Source organism: Bactrocera neohumeralis, chromosome 6 (genome assembly GCF_024586455.1).
Source record: "Bactrocera neohumeralis isolate Rockhampton chromosome 6, APGP_CSIRO_Bneo_wtdbg2-racon-allhic-juicebox.fasta_v2, whole genome shotgun sequence".
Classification (NCBI taxonomy): Eukaryota; Metazoa; Arthropoda; class Insecta; order Diptera; family Tephritidae; genus Bactrocera; species Bactrocera neohumeralis.
Window position 1 is genome coordinate 78247278 of NC_065923.1, and position 23349 is coordinate 78270626.

General features: G+C 37.0%; 1 long non-coding RNA gene across 3 annotated transcripts in view; it reads right to left on the bottom strand.

Annotated features, from left to right (window-relative positions):
• Positions 1 to 3961: 3961 nt before the first annotated feature.
• Positions 3962 to 23349, bottom strand: part of LOC126763522 (uncharacterized) — a 331668-nt gene continuing 312280 nt past the window's right edge. For all 3 annotated transcript variants that reach the window (XR_007667626.1, XR_007667624.1, XR_007667625.1), the window contains one exon: positions 3962 to 5728. This is a non-coding gene — a long non-coding RNA (uncharacterized LOC126763522). The remainder of the gene's footprint in view (positions 5729 to 23349) is intronic.

A 23349-nucleotide genomic window follows, 5' to 3' on the forward strand; every position in this document is an offset into this window, starting at 1 on the left:
AGCGTCTTCTTTGAAACACTTGTTGTTTTAAGTTACATAACCTCCGCTCAGTTGTGGGATTTGGTTTTGACTCAGTTTGCTTTACTTGTCTTTCGTCATGCAAAAGAAATCCTAGATTCCCCAACGAAAAGTGGATTTGTTTCGAAAATTTAGAAAAGCCTTAATATATATATGTATATAAGAAATCTTAAATATTGATAGCCAATTTTTCAGAAATAGCTGAAATCTTTATATTCATAGAGGAAGAATGATTTAATATCGTTTTCATTCTAAAAATAAATATGACCTAGAGCTCTCGCGGTAACATACTATTACAAAGCATTCAAAATATAACCAGAAATAAAGCGTATATGATCGGAAAGAAGTTAAAGCATTCGGCAATGAAATAATACATAAATACAGCAGATTTCTGCACTTTGGCTCGATTCTCTCCATCAACTAAATACTGAGAACACTTCTTCGCTGCTTAAACATGAGATATAGAAAATTGTTATCGTTTAGCATATCATGCGCACGAATAACGGTCAAAAGAGCAAGTGTTACATTTTTCTAAATTGCACTCAGTAAGCATCAAGTGAATTGAATTATCGAGTTGAAAGGCAAACAATTTTAGCCATTTTCGAATTAATTAATGCGTGAACTATTGCCAAGTTGCACTTCAGCTGGCTCTCCACTTCACTTACACTCCACTATATATGTACGTATGAAGGTTAACTACTCATACTAAAAGGCTGAGAATGGCACTTTCGACGGCCGTTAGTACTGATATTGGCAACGAGTTGTTGTTTTGAATGCTGGGAAGCAAGAGTGCTGCTGCTAATGGCAGAAAAATAGACAAAATATAGGATATTTTTCTGCAGACCAATGGCTTGCAATATTTAACTACTACGGACAACAGTTTAGCGCCATTGAGGGTGTGTTTTTGGTAAGTTGGGCTTCATGATATTCAAAAATCCCATATTATAACTTATAAGCTCAAACTATTGTGCTGAATGGTAGAAGGAAAAAATCATATAGTAGATTTAAATGGTAGTAGCAGCTGAAAAGCAAGAGATATGGTCAATTTAGAGTTTTGAAGAGCTTGTTAGAGAGTGCATGCCAGATACGAATGTGTAGACAGATGAAGCTTGGATGAAACTGATAAAAATATACCAATTTCGAAATATTTGTATTGTACTCGTAGAATGTGTATGATTCGAAGCATATGAGGAGTTATTTATATAAAGGGTTGCTTGGGAACAATATTATTGATTAAAGAGAGCGGACTTCTTTACAATAAATATATATAAAAGTCAAATATTTTCCAAACAAAATACTCTTTAAATACTCGCATAACTCTTTATGGAGTGCAGAGCTACAATAAAACAAAGTGATAGGTGCTGGGGCCTCTTGCTTTGCACCACTATTTTTGCGAGCATTTCTTAGCTTCATTTAACTTTTGCACGCTACTGTACTTTGCATAGATTCTTATTTTGGTTAGACAAACATCTGTTTCCCCTTTCAAGAGAAGTGCTTTGATATACAAATTTACATTTTTGTTGCGTAATTGGAAAAGCCCCTTACATTAGATCTTTACTCAACAACATCTTCCTTTTCTATTGCACTCAAATCGCCGCTTCGGCGTTACTCTCTTAACTTTGATACACACACCTCTACCTGTGTATATAATTTATATCTGTTATGCGCTCATCATAAACAAGAGCGCAGTTATTACAATCACTGAGTGCTCTCTCAACCTCTGCTTATTGCACTCTCTTTAAATACTGCGAACTCATTTCCGCTTCCAGTCAAGCTGCTTGTGTATCTATCTGCTATTTAGCGTTCAGCGCAGCTGAGCAGTAAGATTAAAGTTGCTCAGAGAGGAAACGGAAATGAGTGTTGAACTCATTTGTGAGTATACATAATGCAACAGAAGAGGTGGACCTGCAAATACATTTATATTTTTGCTGCATACATATTGACAACATTGACATATTGAAATGCATTGAAATTTGATTTCAACGAGCGTAGAGCGGTGTCTATGAGAAAGTGTGCGTATGTGGATTCCATTATTCCAGTAGAGAGCAAACATTAACTCTTGCCAAAGAATGGCAATGACAGAGGAAAGAGTTTATAAAGAATTGTATTATGAAATCTTTAATTAATTTTTGAATTCTACTGTACTTCGTTTTCACCCTTAGGTAGCATAGCATTGTTTCCCCTTTCATGCAAATATCACTTATACATATAAGAGTCTTCAATGATGATCTGTTTTCTATATTAAAAAGGCTCTCTTTTCCTCACATCACTCAAATTTTTGCCATGTATAAACTCTAAATATTGTATTACCTCAGCCAGGGGCGGACCCAAGGGGGAGGGAGGAGGGGTTAACTCTCCCCCAAAAGCTAAAGCTAAAATGTATGCATTATTTCCAGTGAGTCTACAGTTACACATTCCTCAAATCAAGTACAAAATTATATAGTGAACCCCCTAAAATTATAAACTGGATCCGCCCCTGACCACAGCTAGAAAAAACCACATATACTTTAATCTGTACAAAATAATGTAGATACATTGCTTTGTGATTCCACAAATTTTGGATTTCCACTGCAAAACTTGGCAACAATAGCCTAGGTAATTTCATACAAAAGGTAACTTAACTCAAGCATAAAACAATACTACCTGAAAAGGATACAAACTATACTAGAAACAAGTTTTACTATTATTTTGTTAATTTGAAGGATTAACTCAGGTAGACAATGTAGAATATATAATCTCAGAAACTGTCTCTAAACACTTCGGCTCCTCAAATAAAAGTACATCCAGCAAAGTACACTTTAGTATGGATTCAGCGTTCGGCGACACAAGACCATCAAATTAAATTCACAATACATATTAAGAAATAATCAAAGGCGCAATGGAACCCGATAAAAACTTGCCAGTTGAGGAAGCGGTTTGGCCAAGTTCTACACTTAACCGTATTGAACGTATTCCTGTAGAAACCTACAATAGCTATCTAAATTTTAATTTTAATGAAGATATATCGCACATTGGAGCAGGTATACGAAGGAGAAAACGTGTAGTAGAAGAAAGTGTTGAAAATGATGAAGAAGACGATGTAGATAGATAATCATAATTCCCGAACGGGTAATGTGGTTTATATACTTTACATACTTTATGCTATTTGCGACAATAAAACTAATATTGTGAAAGAGAAATGTCTTTTTAATTTAAAATATCAGTATAAAATATCAATGTAAGTGATAATTTCTTCCGTTTGAATCATAAGGAAATTAATATAATATTATTTTCATAAAAATTAATAGCAACAGTGGAACAAAGAAAGTTATAAATAAGCCACATTTACATTGCCAGCTTTCCTTGCTATTTTTATTTGTTATATTATATCTATATTTTATCTTAAACCCGCATTAGTTTGCATTTATTAAAGAGACCCTAAATACAGTCGTATTTCTGTCTGCTCTGTAGATACTAGAATTTATTTTGTCTAGTTTAGCAGTTTTATTTTTAAACATTAAGTCTAAATTAAAGTGTTTTAACATAAGAAGATTAACTATAAAATTAAAATGCTCCTTTTTTGGTGAAAAATATATATCATATAAGACATACAGTTATGTCCAATGGTAGGAGGGCTTTACTAAGGGTGACAATTGAAAATATATTCATTAGAATTAAATCTGACAACTCTTTTGAAAACTATTTAAGAGAAAATTAAAGCATCTCCTTCAGTAAGGCCTTCCAATTATTTGGCATTATGCTATAGTACTTATTTTTCTTGAATATCCCTTTTTTGAACTACAGTTGTCGGACTTAATTTAGATGGTTATACATGGTGAAAATATATATGCATTATTTAATTATAACAAGAAATTATTAGAAAAGAGTCGTCAAATTTAATTTCAATGGATATATTTGGTGAAATATTTATAAATATGATGAAAACTGCAAAATGACTCACCGTTAAATGACTCTTTTAAGTTGAAACCATCTCCAGCAGCTCCTTGATTTTTTACGATATTATATTTTTTTTATTAAACGAGAACGAACGATATAACGATTATATTTTTTTACAATATATGTAGTAATTTTTTATTAAACGAGAACGAAAGAAATAACGATTATTATATGAAACGAATCGAACACAATTTGGGCACTCACTTTTTTTTTGCCTCTTTTATTTTTGGAAAAGAAACACATTTATTTTTTCACTTGCATTTTTTTGCCTTTACCACTTATATTTTTAAAAGATGGCACATTTTTACATACAATTGAACTTTTTTTATAAAATAATTAATTAGACTACTTTATTTTTTTTCCTTTATCACTTATATTTTTAAAAAGGCGACACCTTTTTGTATTGACATGAACTTTTTATAAAATAATTGATTTCACTACTTATTAACTTTTCTTTGAACACTCCACTTTTATAAAACTAACAACACTTGACAGCACTTGCCTGTAGTATACACAGCTTACACACGCGCACCGAGCCGATCCATACACGTTTTACACATACACGAACCGAGCCGATCAATCTTAATCGCGAACCGAACCGAAATTGAAGTAGTCGTAAGACTAATAAACATTTTTCCTCAATTTTTACTAAAAGTTCTGGCATTTTTTAGGAAGTTTATTTATCATAGTTGTTGTTGTTCATATTTGATTTTGTGTCTATTTTTAACTTTTGTCTTAACATTGCGTTTAAAAAATCTTTTACAGAATATTAAAAACCATAGTTGATAGCTGCAGAGTATTTCTTTTGCTTGCTCAATTTTAGAAATATAGTATATACATACATACTTATATTTGCTCACATACAGTTAACTTTGATTTCGCAATTACTTCGGCTTTTTATTTCTTTACACCCACTCCACTATTTCTGTTTTGAACGTTTCGCAGTTCTGCTCTGCTCTCTCAAATATGTCTAGCGTTTGCTGCGCAAAAAATTACGACACATTTTAAGACGAACGGAAACGACACAAGCCGACTTTCATTTTGTATACAGATTTCCGTTTTTAATTTCCAGTTAATTATTTAAGTTTAAGTTTTTATACAATTATCGCTTCTATTTTTTGCAAAAAGCACTTCACTATCTAATGAAATTTAATCACTTTTGCCAAAATTTCTAAAAAAGTTTATGTCTGCTCAATATTTTTTAGCAATTAACGCAGTTGGACACCAGTACTGAGGAGTTATTGTCATCGACTAGTCATTTTCTTGGAAATGCTTACAAATATAAGCCAATTGCGCTTATTGCTCTCAATTTCTCACCATCAATTACCCCTTTTTAATTGTAAAACTTTTATAAAATTCATTTCCGTTCCCCTTTTTGTATTAGAGTTCGCTTATGCAGTTCATTTCCGTTTCCCATACACTCTCCTTCCGTTTTATGTTGCTCATTTACTTAAACTCTCTTTAGAGCGATTACATAACGCTAGCGCCACAACTACGAACGCAGACAACTTAACCAATTGCGCAGTAGCTTCAGCAGGGCTTCAGAGCGAAAAGCGGCCAGCGCATATTGCAAACTAAAGAGCACGACATACTCAGTGCAAATTAAAGAGCAAAGAGTTTAGTATAATATGTTCTCCCAACAATTCTTATTCGCTTACAGATATTCGTATTGATATTTATATACATATGTATATCTTCTGGAATGTCTCTTTAAGTGCGTGTATTGTCTCTTCTCTTCTGATTTATGTTGATAGCAGTAGTCATGTTAGCGTTTCTGTGAAATATAAAAGCAGATATGTATGTTGTGAGGAAATGTTATGTAATTATGCTAACAAAATTATTTATGTTTTCAATGAACGAATTTTAAGGTTATAAGATTTGACATATAGTATCGCAAATATTCTTTATACGAATTAATGATTAATTAAAGGGTAGGCAGTAGGTAGGTGGGTAGCCTACCGATTTATAAAAGACATATATTTTGAGCTGACAATTTTCGATTGGATCCACTTAGGGTCCACTTTTACGAGTTAACTCCTCAATGTGGTAGCTAAATGGGCGGATAGAAGTGGCTAACGCTGTCAATCTAAATAAAACTGAATTGGATTTAAATATCAGAAGGTATACCTTCTCACATTGGGGGCTTTTTGCTTGACCCTATCGGAAAAGTCAACTACTTGGACCCGGAATCCAATTACGCGTGTAGCCCTTCCCTCATAGGAGAGCTCTCGGCTTCACACTGCTGAAAAGGTGAAGTACTTGGTCTTCATCCATGATAGAAAGCTATCATTAAAGCTCAATGCTGAAAAGAGGGTGATGAAGACATTTAATGTTAAAGAGTAAGGTAGGTTTGGTTAAACGGGCGTGTCCAACAGAACACTCTTTCACAGCTTATAGCCGATCTATTGTAGTACCTAGAACTCCTATGAAACTGATCATAAAGACCCTCATAAAATGACGAGCCGATCACAAATTTGTTGTGGTGGCCAATGCCACTCTCAGCTGTGTCTCCGGGTTCGCCGAAGTTAAGACTGCTGAGTTGTTTTAACCTGAGTGTTGTAAAAGCTGTACGATGGAGGAGAAAGTACCTGGGTGTTTCCACCTTAGCTTGCATACACATTTGAAATTTAACGTCCGACTGGATTTTTAGGTTTACAGCAAGTCAGAACTCCTGCATAGCGACACGATGAACTTTGCTAAGGGCGAATAGTTCAGTAAATCTGCTACGTTCTACTCTAGGCCAAAAGGATCTCGCAGTCGGGCGGAGACTGGTCATCAACAAACGCCTGCTAGGCGAAAACGAGATCCACAGGTCCTGTGTTAGAACGTAGGATGACAACGGAGATCCAACTCGTTCTGATGCCGATGTGGGCGAGTTATGGGTGTTACCTAGCCTGTATAGCTAGCTCATAGGCTATACAGTTGCCAGCGATTCCGCTATGACCAGGCACCCCAAATGTTTCCACATTACTTTAAAAAAATTCTTTGTTTCTACGCTCAATTGCCGCCCAACGGTCAGCCAGCATGTCTGCTAATTAATTTTTTTCTTTCAAACAACTGATTATCGCTAGTTGATGACAAACCATAAGGGTATGTACGTACATGTGCAAAATTATAGCAGAAGAAAGCAGCAATTTGAATGTGAATTTTAGGCAATTTACTGCTCATTACCTGAGCTGCGACCATTCGCCCATTGGGATTTGCGCAATAAAAAAGCTAGCCATTTTTACCAACAATGTATGCAAATTATAGTACAAATATGTGCATATCATACACACGGTATACCGGTTACTTATCTACGATCTGCGGCAAATCTGTCGCCCAACGACTGCGACGCTGAAATGTGTGCTTTGTCCTTTGAGTGACACACAGGCACTTTATCTTAATGCTGACCTGCAATGCGTTCGTTGAGGGGTCGATACTGAAGAAGTGGATGGCTGAGGGGGCTTGGGAGTAGAGTGTATAGTGTGGCTGTTGCTGCTCGCGATGGATGGTATGAGCGCACATGCCATTTGATTAGCTTAAAACATTTGCATGCCAACTTTGCTGCCAACGGCGTAGGGGTACAAGCAACACGCTCGCTGCCAGACACAGCCACAAAGGGATTTCCGTAACGCCAACAATGCACACACAGCCCCATATCTCAACGCCGATTTTGCGCCGCATTTTTCGCTCTGCCATTTGTAATTGTACGCCAGTAAATATTGTATGCTTTATGTAGATTTGTCTCTCTGTTACTCTCGGTGAGTCTGTCTGTCTATGCGGCACTTTTTCGCCATTTCATCAGAAAGCATCAGGGCACACTCGAGTTGATATCTGTAGCCTTGCATCGCTGTATTAATATTTGCCATACACCCACATGTGAGCGCACACATATATATTCATACACATGTGTATGTGTGTGGCTTATCAGCTGCAGTTGGCGGGGGGGTGTGTGTGGGGGTGTGCATCTCGGCGGATGTAGCGTCATAAATGTCAGCTGCGGGCGCCCTTATGTGTCGCAATATTTTGATTACCTTTTTGTGCTTATGACACAAACACACACATACACATACATATATGTAGTGTGCCTCTTATACACTGGTGTACTATCAGTCATCCACTCAGTCAGCCGCCGCCGCTCTGTCTTTTGTGCCCACTCATTAATTCACTGTACCTGTCTCGGTAAGTTGTATTTTAAATATGCATGTGTGTGCCTATTTATTTGTATATGTGCATGTGTATGTGTGTGCGTTTCTTTGTTGTCCTTGATTTGTTTGGTCGCTTTGCTATGGTAGTACGTCTGTCGCCTGCAAATTTGCATTTATTTTGCGTATTAATAACATTGTTTGCATATTAATTAAATTTCAACCCTCTTCCTGCTCACCTCTTTCTCAAAGGGATTATCCTTCATACAAGTTGAAAGTTGAAAGGCAGAAAAAGTATTTTGTTTTGAAGACTGAAATTTAAGCACGAAATTTATATTTAAATTTGAACTGATATGTCAGACATACGCAGTCAAGTGTTATATTTTTAGAGCGATGCGTCAAAGCATTTTCCTCAACGGTACCAAGGCAATCACTCATACTTTTGGCTTTTGGATTTCGCATAAATTACGCCATAAATAAGCAATTCCTTTGTTTCTTGTGTGATTTAAAGCTGCCTTTTTACAGCTGTTACTACGAAATAACTGGTGAATGAAAAAAAGAAATATTTTTCTGTCTTATTTTTTGTGAGAAAATTTACCATAGTAATGTATTACTTATGTTTTTAGATCAAGGATTTCGACGAATTAAAAGTCTACCGATTAAAAAACAGATATTTTGACTTGACAGTTCTCGATTCGGTTCATTTAGCGTCATCTTTTACGAGTAACACTTCACGGTATTGGATAGTTGGGCGGAGAGAAGCGGCTTAGCTGTCAATCCCAGATTTAATTAGCAGCATGTATCCTTTCCCACTTTGGGAGGCACTCGGCTTCACCCTATCCAAAAAGTGAAATACTCGGACCCGGAATTAAATCTCGATTGTAGCTATTTCCTAAAAGGAGAGCTATTGGTTGCACTCTGCCGAAAAGATGAAGTACATGGACTTCATCCTTGATAGAAAGCTATCATATAAGATGGGGTGAGGAAGGTATTAGTTGCCTTATATTAATGTAAAGGAACTATTGCGTAGTGGTGGGGACGCTCAGAAAAAGTTGACCTTTGGCTTTATGAAACCATAGGGTAGCCAAAACTCTTCTATGGTTACTTTGTCTGGTGAAGAGCGTTCGGTAAAGCCACACTCGCTAAACAGTGTTCCACTGCTTATCAATAATGTCACTTAATGCCATTCTACGTACAACAGACTCCAAGAAACCGGACACAATAAAAGTCAGAGAGTGAGACATTCCGAAATCTTCTCCCGCTTTGATTGTTTCACTGACAATATGGACCATTGCGTCGCGGAGCTTACTCCTTGCGACATCTTCTCAGCGCACATACCTCCGGGAGATATGACAGTGGGGCGGAGGCGCTGAAGAAGAGGCGCAGTGTGCTTTTTCACGCATGGATTATTCCGAAATCATATCGCATTTCGATTACATCCCTGACAACTGAGACCACTATGCCGCTGAGCCTACTCCTTGCGGCAACTTCTCCGCGGACATAGTACCTCCGAGAGATACGAGTATGTGGTTGAGGTGGAGTTTTTGGAGAAGAGGTGAAGTGAGCTTTTTCACAAATTGCTCGCAGCTAAAGGGGAAGGTTGGAGAGGGAGTTTTCTGTCTCTCAGCTCTCAACTAACTTTTGTTTCAGACCTCGTGATCACTGTAGTGTCTTTCAAGCAAAAGTAGCAGTAATTAAGGTAGCAGAAGAAGTGCGGATTTTTTTAGGAAGGAATGCATTCACATTGACAACAAAGCTTCTGTACAGATCGTGAGCTCGCTGAGAGTGAGTCCAAAGCTAGCAAAAGGGTGCATCACCTCCGTAGCTGTGCCATCAAGCTACTTCCATATTAAACTTGTCGGGGGGCCTGGCCACAACGAAATCGTTCGAAACTGTAAAGTTCCACAGCCTTAATGCTCTCTGGCGTTGGATCTATGGGCCTCGTATATGCGCTGAAACTGGTAGCTGCAAAATTGGTCGAGATTTTACTATTTTACCCAAAAGTATACGGGAATATGATACGTTTAATATAATAATGCCAAAGCGTGTACAAAAACAACGAAGGAAGCAAAAGTTCATTTCAAAAAAAATATAGTTGATTGGAATGGGTCCAGCTTTTTCTCTGAGCAAGGACTGACAACTCAACAGCATTCTACGGAAAATATTAAAGGATTGTTTCATGTTTCTCCAGAAACGTAAAGAGAGCATCTGAACTCCTATCACTGATCTGAAATTTGATTAAGTGTGGGAAGACTAGAAGTATGAAAACGAAGAGGCATCTCTAGAAGTCGGAACCAGGAGTAAGTTATTTGCATCATAAATGGGGAAAAGGGCCGAGTAGGGTTTAAGTATCTTGGAATGGGAAATTTCAAATTAAGATAGACTAGCTGTAAGAGATATGAAAGCACTATACCTTAATTTTCCGAGTCGATATATACCTTTCTCTTAAGTATTCTATTTTTACTTCACTTTGATTGGCAATTCCTCTAACATATTTCTCATGCAACGTTAGCTTGTATTTTTTTTGTTTTTGCTAGCCCACCAACCAAGTTGGTCGTTCAACTTTTCTACACTATTGCCATCCATTAAGAGATTAAGAAATTTTACTACTTTGCTGCTTTTTAGTATGTGGCATAATAACCACATGCACCTAAGTAAACAGTGCCTGGCGCACATTTGTATGTATGTTTGTATGTAAGTGTGTCCTGAACTGACGAAAGCTTGAGAAATCACAGTTGTAGACCAAGAAAATCGAATAAAAAACTCAACAGCATACATTTTCGCTCATGCATGTGAATAACTTTTAGAGGATTAATGCTTTTTAGGAAGGACATACTACGAGCACGACCAGCAACGAACTATGTGGCAAACTTTCAGAATGCTCATGCACTGAAGCAGAGGAGACAAAAGCAGTTATCCACATAGAGGCTTACATACATACAATTCAATTGAACATCCATCATGTCGGCTGCTGACAGAGTCGACAGGAAAGTGCTTAGAAATCAATAAAGTAGAGATTAAAAAATTAGCTATAAAGGCGGAAGAGAGACATAGAGACTGAGAGCGGAAATAAAATAAACCAGAAGTTAGGTAATAAAAATATATACGATGCATATGAAAATGGCCATAAATAAATGGTAAATGGATTAGTCAATTAAAAGTTAGTATATTATGTAAAAATAAAAATCATTCATTGCACTAACAAGAGCGTCACAAGACTATCGAAATCAGCTATAATCATTATAAGCTAAAATATATTAAGGCTCAAATTCAAAGCAAAATGAATAGGTATGAATTGTGTATAGGATCACTTGCCACGTGATGATGAAAGCGGCTATTGTGTCATGCAGTTTTTTCTCTTACGGAAGTTCTAAAATAAGTAAATTACTCACTGGAGTACATGATGTGTGCTCTTAGAATAACCGCGAATACTGACCTTCCAAAGAGAAGAAGAGTTCTATTTATAGACATACTTCGTGCAGAAGAGTGGCTTTTTGAGATCGTACAAAGCTTTTACTGTTATGTGAGAGGCGACAATTTTTCCAAAGGCTTTTTATTACAGCTTTTGGGATTTGATTTTTAAATTTTAAAAATCTATATTGGGTTGTTTCATGACGAACTGGGTTTTGGGCGCGAAGCTCTTGAGATATTTGCGATTTATTTTCATTTTGGAACCTTGGAACTTGAAAACTTGGATCACTGTGTCATAGGGGTCTCTCGTCGCGGTTTTTTCTCTGCTCACACAGAGACGAGGGAGATGTGAATGGGTGGAAGTCGCTGGAGAAGAGGCGCTATGAATTTTTTCATGGATGGTCGAAGCTATTAGAAAAGGTTTGAGGGCGAGTTTTCTGTAAGCTGCTCTCCGTCAATCTTAGCTTTAGGCTACCGGATCACTGTAGTGTTTTTCAGGCTGAAGGGGCTGCTATCAATATCCTCTTTCATTGAGATGAGCATTCTCATCGACAGCAGAGCGGCAAGACTAGCGCTGAGCTCATTAACTGTATGCTAGTCAAGGAGTGTCTATCTTAACAGAAAATAGCATCAACTTGCTATTCATCAGATTGGTTTGGGTGCCTGGTCACAGCGTTATCTTGTGTTCTTGAACTGGGACCTCGCGCGCAATTAGCAGGCCTTCGTCGACGACCAACTCCTGTGCTACTGCGTGATCCTTTTGCTCTCAAGTAAAACGTAAGAGATCTGAACTTTGTGCTCTGACGTTGTATGGAGGATGAACAGGTGGAAACATCCAGGCACTTTCTCCCCCGTTGTCCAATAAGCATTCCTCCATTGTCCAGGCTTTGTAATACTGAGGTCAAAACATCTCGATAATCCTACCATCGGGGATCTAGTACACATAGCCGAAACTGATACTAGCCGTCCAAAAAATTTATAATACGCAAGGGTCTTAGATCCGGCTTTTAGGAGTTTTAGTGCCAAAACAGACCGCCGTTTTAAGTTTTAAACGTGAGATGCCTCTTAGGATCAAGCCTAACCTAATTTGATGTATTCAGAATTACTTAATATCACTATAATGGGGGAAAATGTTATAAAATAAACAAGTATTCGTCTTCTTCTAATTGGATGACTCTGTAAACATAAGTTTTTTTGAAAGAGTCTTAATTTTTTCTAAACATTAAGATTTTCTGTTAAATTCTGGCATATTATTGAACTTTTTGATAGTTGTAGAGACAGCTTATCTTTCCATATACTGCGAGAATTAAATAAATTAAGAGAAAAGTATTTTTTTTTAGGTTAGAAAGAGAAAATTTTTTATAGCCTCGATGTTTCAATGGTGGACTGCATTTCGTTCCTAAGAGAGTCGGGTCTACGTAATCGGAATAGATCCGATTTTTTTTTCGGCTAAGGACTGTCAACACAAAATAACTAAAGCGATGCCGCTAAACAACAATAACCTCGGAGACATACCACTGAAGTACTTTCTTTTTATTCGCCGAGAGGAAAGATTTCACCTCGACTTTTTGCAAAGCTGGACCCATTCCTCTGTATCCCATCTACAAATTTAAAGAATAAAGCTAGAATAAGTATCAAATCTAAATCAGAATATTAAGTAAGCACTGGAAAATCTTTAAACATTTGTTAGCTTTACTAATTTCCCACGCTACGCAGACAAATTAAATCAAAGGAGGAAGGCATCAGGAAAAATCCTTCATTAAACGGAAAAATTTATACTTGGTTATCTTGCTTCTACATACTTGCCTTCCTATAGACTTTCTACAGCATCAACTAACTATTTGCTAGCCGCTAATGGCAATGTGTGAAATTTAACGCAATGCTGTAAATTTTTCTGTTAGTATTAATACGAAAGCAAATAAAAAAAAGCAAGGAATGAAATAAAAACGAAAGAGGAATGCAAGTGTAGAATGGAATTTGTGGCATCAGCTGCCAGCCAACACTCGATAATTCAGTCTGGTGCGTAGATAATACGCTGGCAACGGCGCACTGGTCCATAACATACGCGTGTTCATTTGCTAAGACCACTGCGCTCCAAATCCCTTCCACCGCCGCAACTGGATGCCCCGCAAATACGCGTCTACTCGCAGATACTTTTAATTTGCCGACTGCCTGTCTCTGTGTCTGTCTGTTCTACGGTGCTTAATGTCCACTTAACTGTCGGGAGTTGGGCGTGTGCTTCGCGCAGACTAACGCAAGTGTGTGTGTATACTTGGAGGGTATAAAAGAAGGGCATGCTGTCTAAGCCTCACTCACTTGTGATGTGTTTAAAACTCACTAAGCACCAAATGCAAGCGCTGTTCGCATTGTTGTTGCTGCTCTTGCTATTGTTGTTGTTGCTTTTATTATTGTTGTTGCTGCTCTTACAATTGTTGTTATTGCTGTCCATATCTCTTAGTCTGTGTGTTTGATTTACGTTAAGCGGTTTTAAGGATTTCCGCTTTTTACATTTTGCTGTAACTATTTTCTCTTTTAATTTCTAGTTCACCGCTTTTGTGTGGCTTTGCTTTCTTTCTCGTTTAATTGACATTATCAGCATTGTGGGATTTACTAGCATTTCTAATAATAAGAAGAATGTGATTCAAGCTGGAGCAATTGCCGAGTTTGTGGGAAATTATATGAACAGCTTAAAATATCCTGAGCTTTCAGTGACCTTGGGTTGTTCTACAGTAATTAGCATTGTTGAGGAAGGTTGGTGGCTGAGGTTCTCAAAGTTTGATATAGTATGTTGTTGTACTCGTATACTATGTATGGTACATGCGAGTATTGGACTGGATTTCAGAGAGAATCGAATTCTTTCACTATAAAATTTAGAAACGAGGAAACTTTTGGGAAACTTTAAAATTAAAACTTAGAAAAATGCTTTTAAGGCTCCTTAGCAATTAAAGAGCTGTTGGAAAACTTGGTATGAATATTTTCTAATTAGTCAGATTAAAATGCTGTCGGTTCAGTGGACCTATCTAGTTTGATGTTGGAACCTCAAATCTATCCAAGCTTTCAAGATTGTTAAGTAATAATATAGTTTTTAGGAAGTTCGAAATGCAGATTTCCGAATTAGTTGGCACAATAGAATAAAAAGTTTGCTGTCGATTCAGCGGACCTATCCAGTTTTGATTTTTGAAGCATGAATCTATCTAAAAGTTAATAAGCTTTGAAAGAATTGGCGATCTATAGTCTGTTTTACATCTCAGGGTCAGGTTATTTAAAAAGATTTGGAGAAAATTTCTGAAATATTTTTCTCTAGTTTTCAGGCAATGCTATAATTAGCGTGTTTGAGACGTCTCAGAACTATGACGAGAATTCGTTTTAGTTTTTTCCTGAATATAATATTTTTCTGAATAGTCCTTCAGATGAAATATGGTTGCATTGATGAAATTTTTTTTCAAAGAAGTCTTTAACCACCTCGAAACTTATAATATTAGAAAATAAAATTTGCTAAGAGCCGTGTCTTGAAGAGTTCCCGGCCTTGTTTAACTTATTTGAAAAACTAAATCTATTATCTGGAAGACTGGATTCCAAGAGCTTTGGAATACTTTTAGAAAGTATGTAGCTAAAACGTATGCTTACAATATATTTTAAGCTATACTACAAATACTACTCTTTTAGTTCTAGATTTTGATTTGGACCAGTTGATCTGAGAAAGATTTATGCTCACGTTAATATAATGTTTTAATCGCCAATATGAGGAACCTACTCTCACATACTCCATGGTCTTAGGAATTGTGGTAAGGTTCGTCGAATTCCTCTTAACGTTGGATCTTGTCATGCTCAGCTTTATACCTAATTTGGTATGCGTGAAATCTCTCAATATATAACCTGTCTCTTGGTTACGACCAGAAGAGTCAGTGCGTTCGACTTCTGAGTGATAGAAAATTGTATTCAATTCGCGGTGAGAGTAAGTAGAGTTTGGAATTCTACCATACATTGTTCCAATCTAGAATTAAAAGGCATGAGATGGTTTGAAATGCTGAGTCTGAAAAATTACTATTTTTGGGTTGGAATCTGAAACTCTTACTTTGTAGAGATGGTATTTGATAGGTAATCAGATAATGAAGACTGAGAGCTTGGATATCTTGAAATAATACCTTTTACAGAACCCACAAAGACTTAATTTCGATACACAAGTGGCCACCAAACCCAAATATACACATTTATATAACAAACGGATTGTATTTATATTAAGAATGCTGTGGAAATTACGAAAAATAAACGAACAGAAACAAATTAGAGAAACAGAAAAAAGTTAGGCACCAACGAGGAATCTTTATGTTGCGCACATAACCTTAACACTCACACACACAGCAATACACTAATGTAAAGAAGTTTCTAGTCTACGCACAAATTGCGCGGCAGAAATGAGAGGAAATTGAAAAATGTGCTTAATTTTATGATTGGATTTTGTAGTTTCCAAGTGCAAAAATAAAATAAAATAGATAAAAATGCGAAAAGGCGGCAAAGAACCTTCAAATCGCACGTATTTATATATACAAACCCATACATGTGCACATTCGGAACCCACTTCAACATTTTATGTCTGCTCGCTGGCTGACTGACACACTAAATAACAAATGGGCGGGGTGTGACATGGGATTTAGATGATCAGCACATATCGATGGCGATTGAAAAGCGCAGACGAAAAAGTGCGCAAATAAAGTAAAACTAAAAACGAAATAGTGGAGAGCGCAAGAAAGTTGGGGCAAAACGCCACTAAAACACACACAAGCAAAGTTAGAAGGGGTTGCCAGATGATTTGATGCCGGCCGTGTATTAACTGTGTGAGTTTGCGAGCGACATGTGCGGCTGTGAATGGCAGACGGTTTAACGGTTTGCGGGTATGCTGACAAGCGAGCGTGTGGATTTTAATTTTTTTGAGAAAAACATACATATGTGCGACACACACTCGTTAACGTTTCGGGCTGTGCTAAATGGCTAGAAATGCGTCGATAGCATGCAGCGGTCTACACTCACACGCGCTTTCCTTCACTTTCCAATTCACTGCCACCCGCACACATTTTTATAGATTGATGGGTGGATGAAAAGTTGAGTGGCAAATCCAGCACTCAACTAAATAACCAACCGTACAATGCTTGCGTGTGTGAGCATATGCCGACACACACTCATATATGCACATATGTTGCTGGTGTGTGCTGGAAATTTTGGCAAATTTGTTGCAATATCGAATTGTTGCATTAGTTGAATTGGCGCTTCGCATCGCTTATCGCAAATTAGTGTGGAAAAGTTTGTTTTCAAATTAAATTTAAAATTTTTTTTCGGCAATAATGAAACGAAATTTGTGGTACGAGTTCGAAATTGAATATATGAAAAGTTGTGTGTTTGTTGCGGTGAGTGTGTGTGTGTGAAAAAATGTTGTTTACACAGCCAGCAACGCTGCCTGGGTACTTTGTAGGGATCAGGCATTGTTGGTTCAGACATTCTCGTCTATAAATTAATTAGTGCTCTGACTCAGCTAGCATACTTTTTAGTGGTGCTTTTAGTAATTGTGTGATTAAAAAGCACTTAGTGAAGCTATTCATGCATGACGGCTTTGCGCAGAAATGGAGGTTATTGAACTATTAGCGAGAAGTTTTGGTATAAAGCAGGGCAAAAATCAAAACTGATAATTTGAAAAATTAATATTTTATATTAACAAATCAATTCAAAGTCCCCGAGCTGACACATATATAGCGATTTTTAAATAAAAAAATACAGTTGAAGCAAACCTTGGCTTGATTACGAGTTTGCGGACAGTGTTCTAGGAAACTTAACCTTCAAGGATTGGTATGCTAAGTTTAGACGTGGTGAAGTGAGCACCGAAGACGCTGAACGCAGTGAACGCCCAAAGAGGTTGTTGCTGACGAAAATATCAGAAAAGTCCACACAATGATTTTGATTGAACGTAAAGTGCAGTTATTCGAGATAGTAGGCACTCTAGAGATATCAACTGACCATGTTCAACATATCATTCATATCATATTTGGATATGAGCTCTGTACAAAGTGGGTATTGCGTGAGCTCACTTTTGACCAACGAGGACGACGAGTTAATGATTCGGAGCAGTATTTGCAGAAATTCAAACATAATAAACTCGAGTTTTTGCATCGATATGTGACAATGGATAAAACGAGGCTCTATCCTTTCACTCCGAAGTCCCAACGACAGTCATCTGAGTGGACTGCACACGTTGAGCCCGCGCCAAAGCGTGGAAAAATGCAAAAGTTGGTTGACAAGGTTATGGCGTCTGTATTTTTGGGATGCCCATGAAAACGTTTTGTTGTTTCCGCATCCACCGTATTCTCCAGATCTGGCTCCCAGCGACTACAAAAAGTCGTTACAGAAAGATTTTGAGAGAGATAAGGAGAGAGTAAGGTAAATAATATATTATATTTTACTCTTCCCAAACTGTCTAGAAGAAAATGAAAGACAACAGGTCAGTAGAGAGATTTTAAGAGAGAGAGATAGAGAGGGTGCGACTGTGAATGGAGATAGAAAGAGAGATAGAGAGAGAGCGAAGTTATGGATAAGTCGTTCTGTAAAGTAAGTATGATCCTTTATCATAGAACTGTATCGTTTATTGTAAGATGAGAACCATTTTGGGCTATGCGTAACTTATCTGAGTGTTTTGGATTTGCTACAAAGATTTCCGACTGATTTAAGCCCATGAACCAAAATTGTTAGAGTTTTCCGATATCACACAAACCTTCGTGTTTACATACACCTGCTTGAGTACGATTTTTTCGATTTTAGCCGAATTTTAAATATAGTTTACATAGAATTCAGTATCTATGGTGCTTCCCAAAGGTTCACTGGAGTCTTTTTCCAAAACCTGATTGAAGTTTTTTTGTCAAAGGTCTCAGGAATTAGATGCTTGGTTCTCGGGCAAATATGCAGCACTGAGAAGCCAGTGTTGAGAATATGGATTAGTTAGTAAACGATTCCCGGTTTCGTTTGTGAGTGTTTGGACTTTTTAAGCCCCGTTGTATTGGACATCCTAATTTATGGTAGAAATATAAATTTCTAATGAATATTTGTTAATTTTTTTGCATAAACAAAAATTACTAACTTTGAAATTTTAAGTGCATGTAAGTTATCTGTTAAGAATTTCGAAAATTACCGCAAATAAATTAAGTTTTAATTGCATTTTCAAATCACAAACAACGACTTATGTTAGAATTAGATTTAATAGCTAATGGTTTTCATTAATGCCAACTAAATTTTTCGTAAAAATTTCGCAATTTCAGATTTGATCAGCGAAACATGCACAAAACCACAAACACGTTGAACAGAATCGAGCAAAATATATGTATATGCATCTATTAAACCAAAGCAAGTAAAACCAAGAAAGCGCTTATATTTAATGCAAGATGCAGAAAACCAAGCATAACAACAGCAAACAAAAACAACAACTACGCAATGCTTATCAGTTTTGGAGCAGAATTCGTTTGCCGCTGCAGCAGTAATCAGTTCCCACAGGGCGCTTAGTATTCAAACAAACACACAGGCACAGACACACACACATGCATAAAATGCAAAACTTTGCGCTTTTCTGTGCTGCCGCACCCTTGGCGTCCCTTGTTCTTGCGCTGTGCCGATTTTCCTTGATTTTTTGCTACGCTTTGCCGTTGATCTCGGCAAATGTCCTGGAGGAGTCGAGTCTTCACTGCAGTTGCTGCGTTCCAAAACTTTGACTGGAATTTGAAAATTTTTTTTGCGCTACTTGTTGTTGTTAACTGCTTATTTGCTTGTTTAGCGTCGTAGCGCAAAAAAAAAACAAAAAGCAAAAACAACAAGAGCATAAAAAGTATTAAATAATTCCGTGGTGTTCTACGCATTTTTGTAATATGAGTTTGTTGCGTTGCTTTTGTTGTATTATTTCTGCAATGTTGCTTGTTTTCTATTCCTCAGCTATGCGCTGCGCTGCTTTTAATATGTCCCTAGATTAAATGCGTTGCGCAGAAATTTGTTTGCCTTTGTTTTAAATTCCATGAGTGCGATTAATTCAGTTTATGAATGATTGTGCTTAGGGGAGAATGCTAAATATTAGCTGAGCAGGGAGCAGTTGTTGGTGGAAAGCAAAAAAAAAAAAAAATCAAAAAATAAGAAAAACAATACATAGATAAGAAAAAATTGTTTATGAAAAATATAGTGCTGAAGGTTATGGTTGGGGTGCTTTGCAAATCATTGTACACCGTCTTAAAGCTAAAGGAGCTTATTGGGTTTGGTCGTTTCATAGCTATGATACCAATAGCATTCTGACTTCAGCAGCCAGGTCTTCCTTGTTGGGAGAATTCTACTTAAAACACTGAATTAAGAAAACGCTACAGAAAAAAGATGAAGATCAACCTTAATGAAGAGAATACGAGAAAATGGTTTGGCTAACATTTTAAGAAGGCATTTATAATAGATTTTAAGAAATATTGAACCAACTTTGCTTCAGTAGAACCCACAAAACGCTTTTTACTTCCAAGCACTCACTTAAGTTGTACGACCTTACCTTTTTGAAGACTTAACGCAGTAAAACTGATAATTCAAATGAATGTTTGAGTATTTATATTCTATGATTGTGAGATATCCCCGGAAAGGCTTATATAATAATGGAAACAAATACTAGAAAGAGCAGATTAGAGGTAAACCCCTTAAGTCTTCGGTCCATAGCTGAGGCGTCAGATCATTATCAAAGAATACCGCCACGAGTTTTTTTTTTTATTTTGAGATTTCGTAGAAACGCAAAACGTTCCACGGCAGCGCTATTAATAAGAAGTGGAGAGAATTCAAAAGTTTCGTCCCTTCTTGAGCACATCTGAAATATATTTTGAAGATTATTCAAGAAACCTTTGAGCAACTTTCAATGTTGAAGATCTAATCGGTTTAGCTGACGTCCAATAGATAGGTGTAATCTAAACTAATATGAACGTTCTCACTCCTAGACAAAACCAGGTAGCAAGTGATATGCTAGATAGATTATATAAGTAAGTATGGATCTAGGGTCTATTATGTTCTAAGTGAGATGCTAGTTTTAACTTCACTTTGCTCTCGAAGGACGGCTTCTTAGGTAGGTAGGGGGTAGAGTGGCTGTCTCACGAAGCTCCTAGGTCCCCTCAGTTTATAGGCACCTCTCTAAACCACTCCGTGCTTCTGATGTTCATGAAGTTTATCAATACGAAAAGTTGTATCTGCGCAACCTACGAGACATCGCCAAAAAATCGTCGACCGCTAGTTGCGATTCCTTTCCTATATATACAGAACTTTATTATCGCATAGAAGATGTCTGAGAGTCTCCTCCTTTTCTACCTCCAAACTAATGAAAAACTCGTTTTTGGACTCTTCTAGTCTTCTGTCATACCTGCCAATTAGACAGTGCCCTGTTTGCACTCCTTTTAGAATTCCCATACCTTTCCTTTTATATTTTAATAATCGGCATGTGCGGCCCATATTCCATTCATATCAAGTTTACATGTTTGGTGAGTAAGTCAGGCATTGATTCCACCGAGACTCTGCTAAGTTTATAACCAATTACTCGATTAAATATTTACAATTCCCTAATTCCGGAGTCTAATTTTGGGGTCTCGACTTTCCTGGCTAGTTCATCTGTTTCACAATATCACTATTTCCTGCAATTCATTGTTGGTTTATGGATAAACAGGACGTTAGATTCACTAAGAGATCTTTCGCTAAGTTAGCGAAACCCTAAGAGACTTTACTGATCTTAAATCCGACTGGCTATCTGTATAAATATTCCTTGTTATAAGCACACTCCTTGTCAGAAAAAGACGGCTTTCTTTAATTGCTGTGATCTTCGCTTAGGAGATGTTACAATGCACTGAAAGGCGAAAGATGATTTGGTATATAGAAGGCTTCTTCTTTGGTAGTGAAATGTTTTCAACCTTCACTGCACAGAGAGGGCATTTTTCATAGACCAACGCTCTCGGTCTCTTCTGATCAAATCCCTGCGAATCACACAATGTTATAATTGAAGTAAGGAACTCATTTGCCCATAAGTCGGTAATATGAAACACATTCCTTCATCTAACATATATGATTGAGACGCACCTAACTTCGCATATCTATTTTTATATACTCTACCGCTATCTTGTCTTCAAAAAGTTTTTGGCGCTAAATATTTTCATTTGCCTTGGTACTCTTTTTCAACATTGTAAATCTTGTAGCTGTATATTTTTGCTGTGTGTTGGTGGCAAACTTTCGGTGTTGCAAGTATTATGTTGCTGTAAAATTACGCCCTCCAACCGCACGTGCGGGCATTTTTGGTTACTGAAAGAAAAAACAACTTTATTGTTGCATGTTGCATGTTCTGTATTGTTGCCACAGCGGTTGATTGCTACAAGTTGCCTGCGGTATGTACAATAAAAACAACAAACGGGGGAAAAATTAAGTACGAAAATGCTGGCGCTGTTTGGCAGGCTGCAGGGAGTCACAATTTTTCTACGAATTAATTCTGCATTTTTTTTGGAACTCGAGTTGGTTGCAGTGCTTAGAGTTTATGAAATTGTTGGAATTGGTGAACTTCTTAGATTACTCTTAATAGTCCTTATGCACAGGAGTTAATTGTTCAATTAACTGGCAATTGCCAAATTAAAGCCCTAATTTAGATCGATTTACCACACAAAATAGAAACCTTATTTTACTACATAAATTCTTAATCGAATCGAGGGAATCGAGTTGAAACTGGAAGGCAATTTTACGGGTTGTTGTCCTCACTGTAAATTTTGGTGTGTTTAACTCTGAGGATTGTTGTCTAAGCTGTAAATTTGGAAATCAGTTGATGAACTTTAAACTTTAGAAAATATACAAAATGAAGGTCAATTATAACAGCTGATCAGCAATCGAGCCTATTTGCACTATATTCGTTTGGCTGTGCGAAAAGACTATAATCGAGAAAGTAGAGAAATTGCAGTTGTTTTAGAATTATATACTCATTGAACCTTTCCTACAAGAAACCAATAAAAATCATTGTAAAATCATGTAGTTTTTCACATGGTTGTAAGTTATTAATATTCTTGGCCTCAAAAAAGTAGAGTCAGTCTCTTTGATAGGAATGTTTTGTAAAAGAGTGGTTCATATTTGTTTTTTTTTGCCTCGTGAGAAGAGTGTCTCTCTCTACGCTTCTCGGAAAGTCTAATAAGAGAGTCATTGTTTATTTTTGCCTCAAAGAAAAGAGCATCTCTCTCAGCGTTTTAACATTTTAAATACTTTTCACTAGAAAAATCTTGTAGAGTGTTCTTTTAGCCTAAATGTAGGCAACATTTTTGTCCATAATGAGTTAAGCGTCTAGCTGGTAAATTTACTGTCTTATTTGAGTTCGTTGGATTATATAAAACTTATTCAACACAAACTTCCTATTGGCATTCGATAGAAGAGACTGTAGGAACATGATGGGAATACTCACTGGTTACTGTTTGGTTTCGACACACGCTCACAAAATGGGGCGGACAGGGCGAGAATGCTGCAGGAAATGTCTAGAGCAGGGCACCAGGGAAACAGTGAAGCTTTTCTTGTGCACTTGTCCTACATTGGCAAGGCTACGCTCTAAGTAACTGGGGTCCCCACGGTATGATACACTGGAGGCTATATCAATAGTGAAGCCGCAGAGTCTGTTAAAACTTGCACTAAAGGATGACTGCTCCTCTTGGACCTAGCAAAGAACCAAAACTGGTCCATGCGCAGCTGTTTGACCTACCAGATTAACATAACCTAACCTATTGTACAAAACTCAAATATATGACCGCTTTTGGTTAAAAATTATATAAAAAAATTTTCAAGATTTATTTTCGTCCACACAATA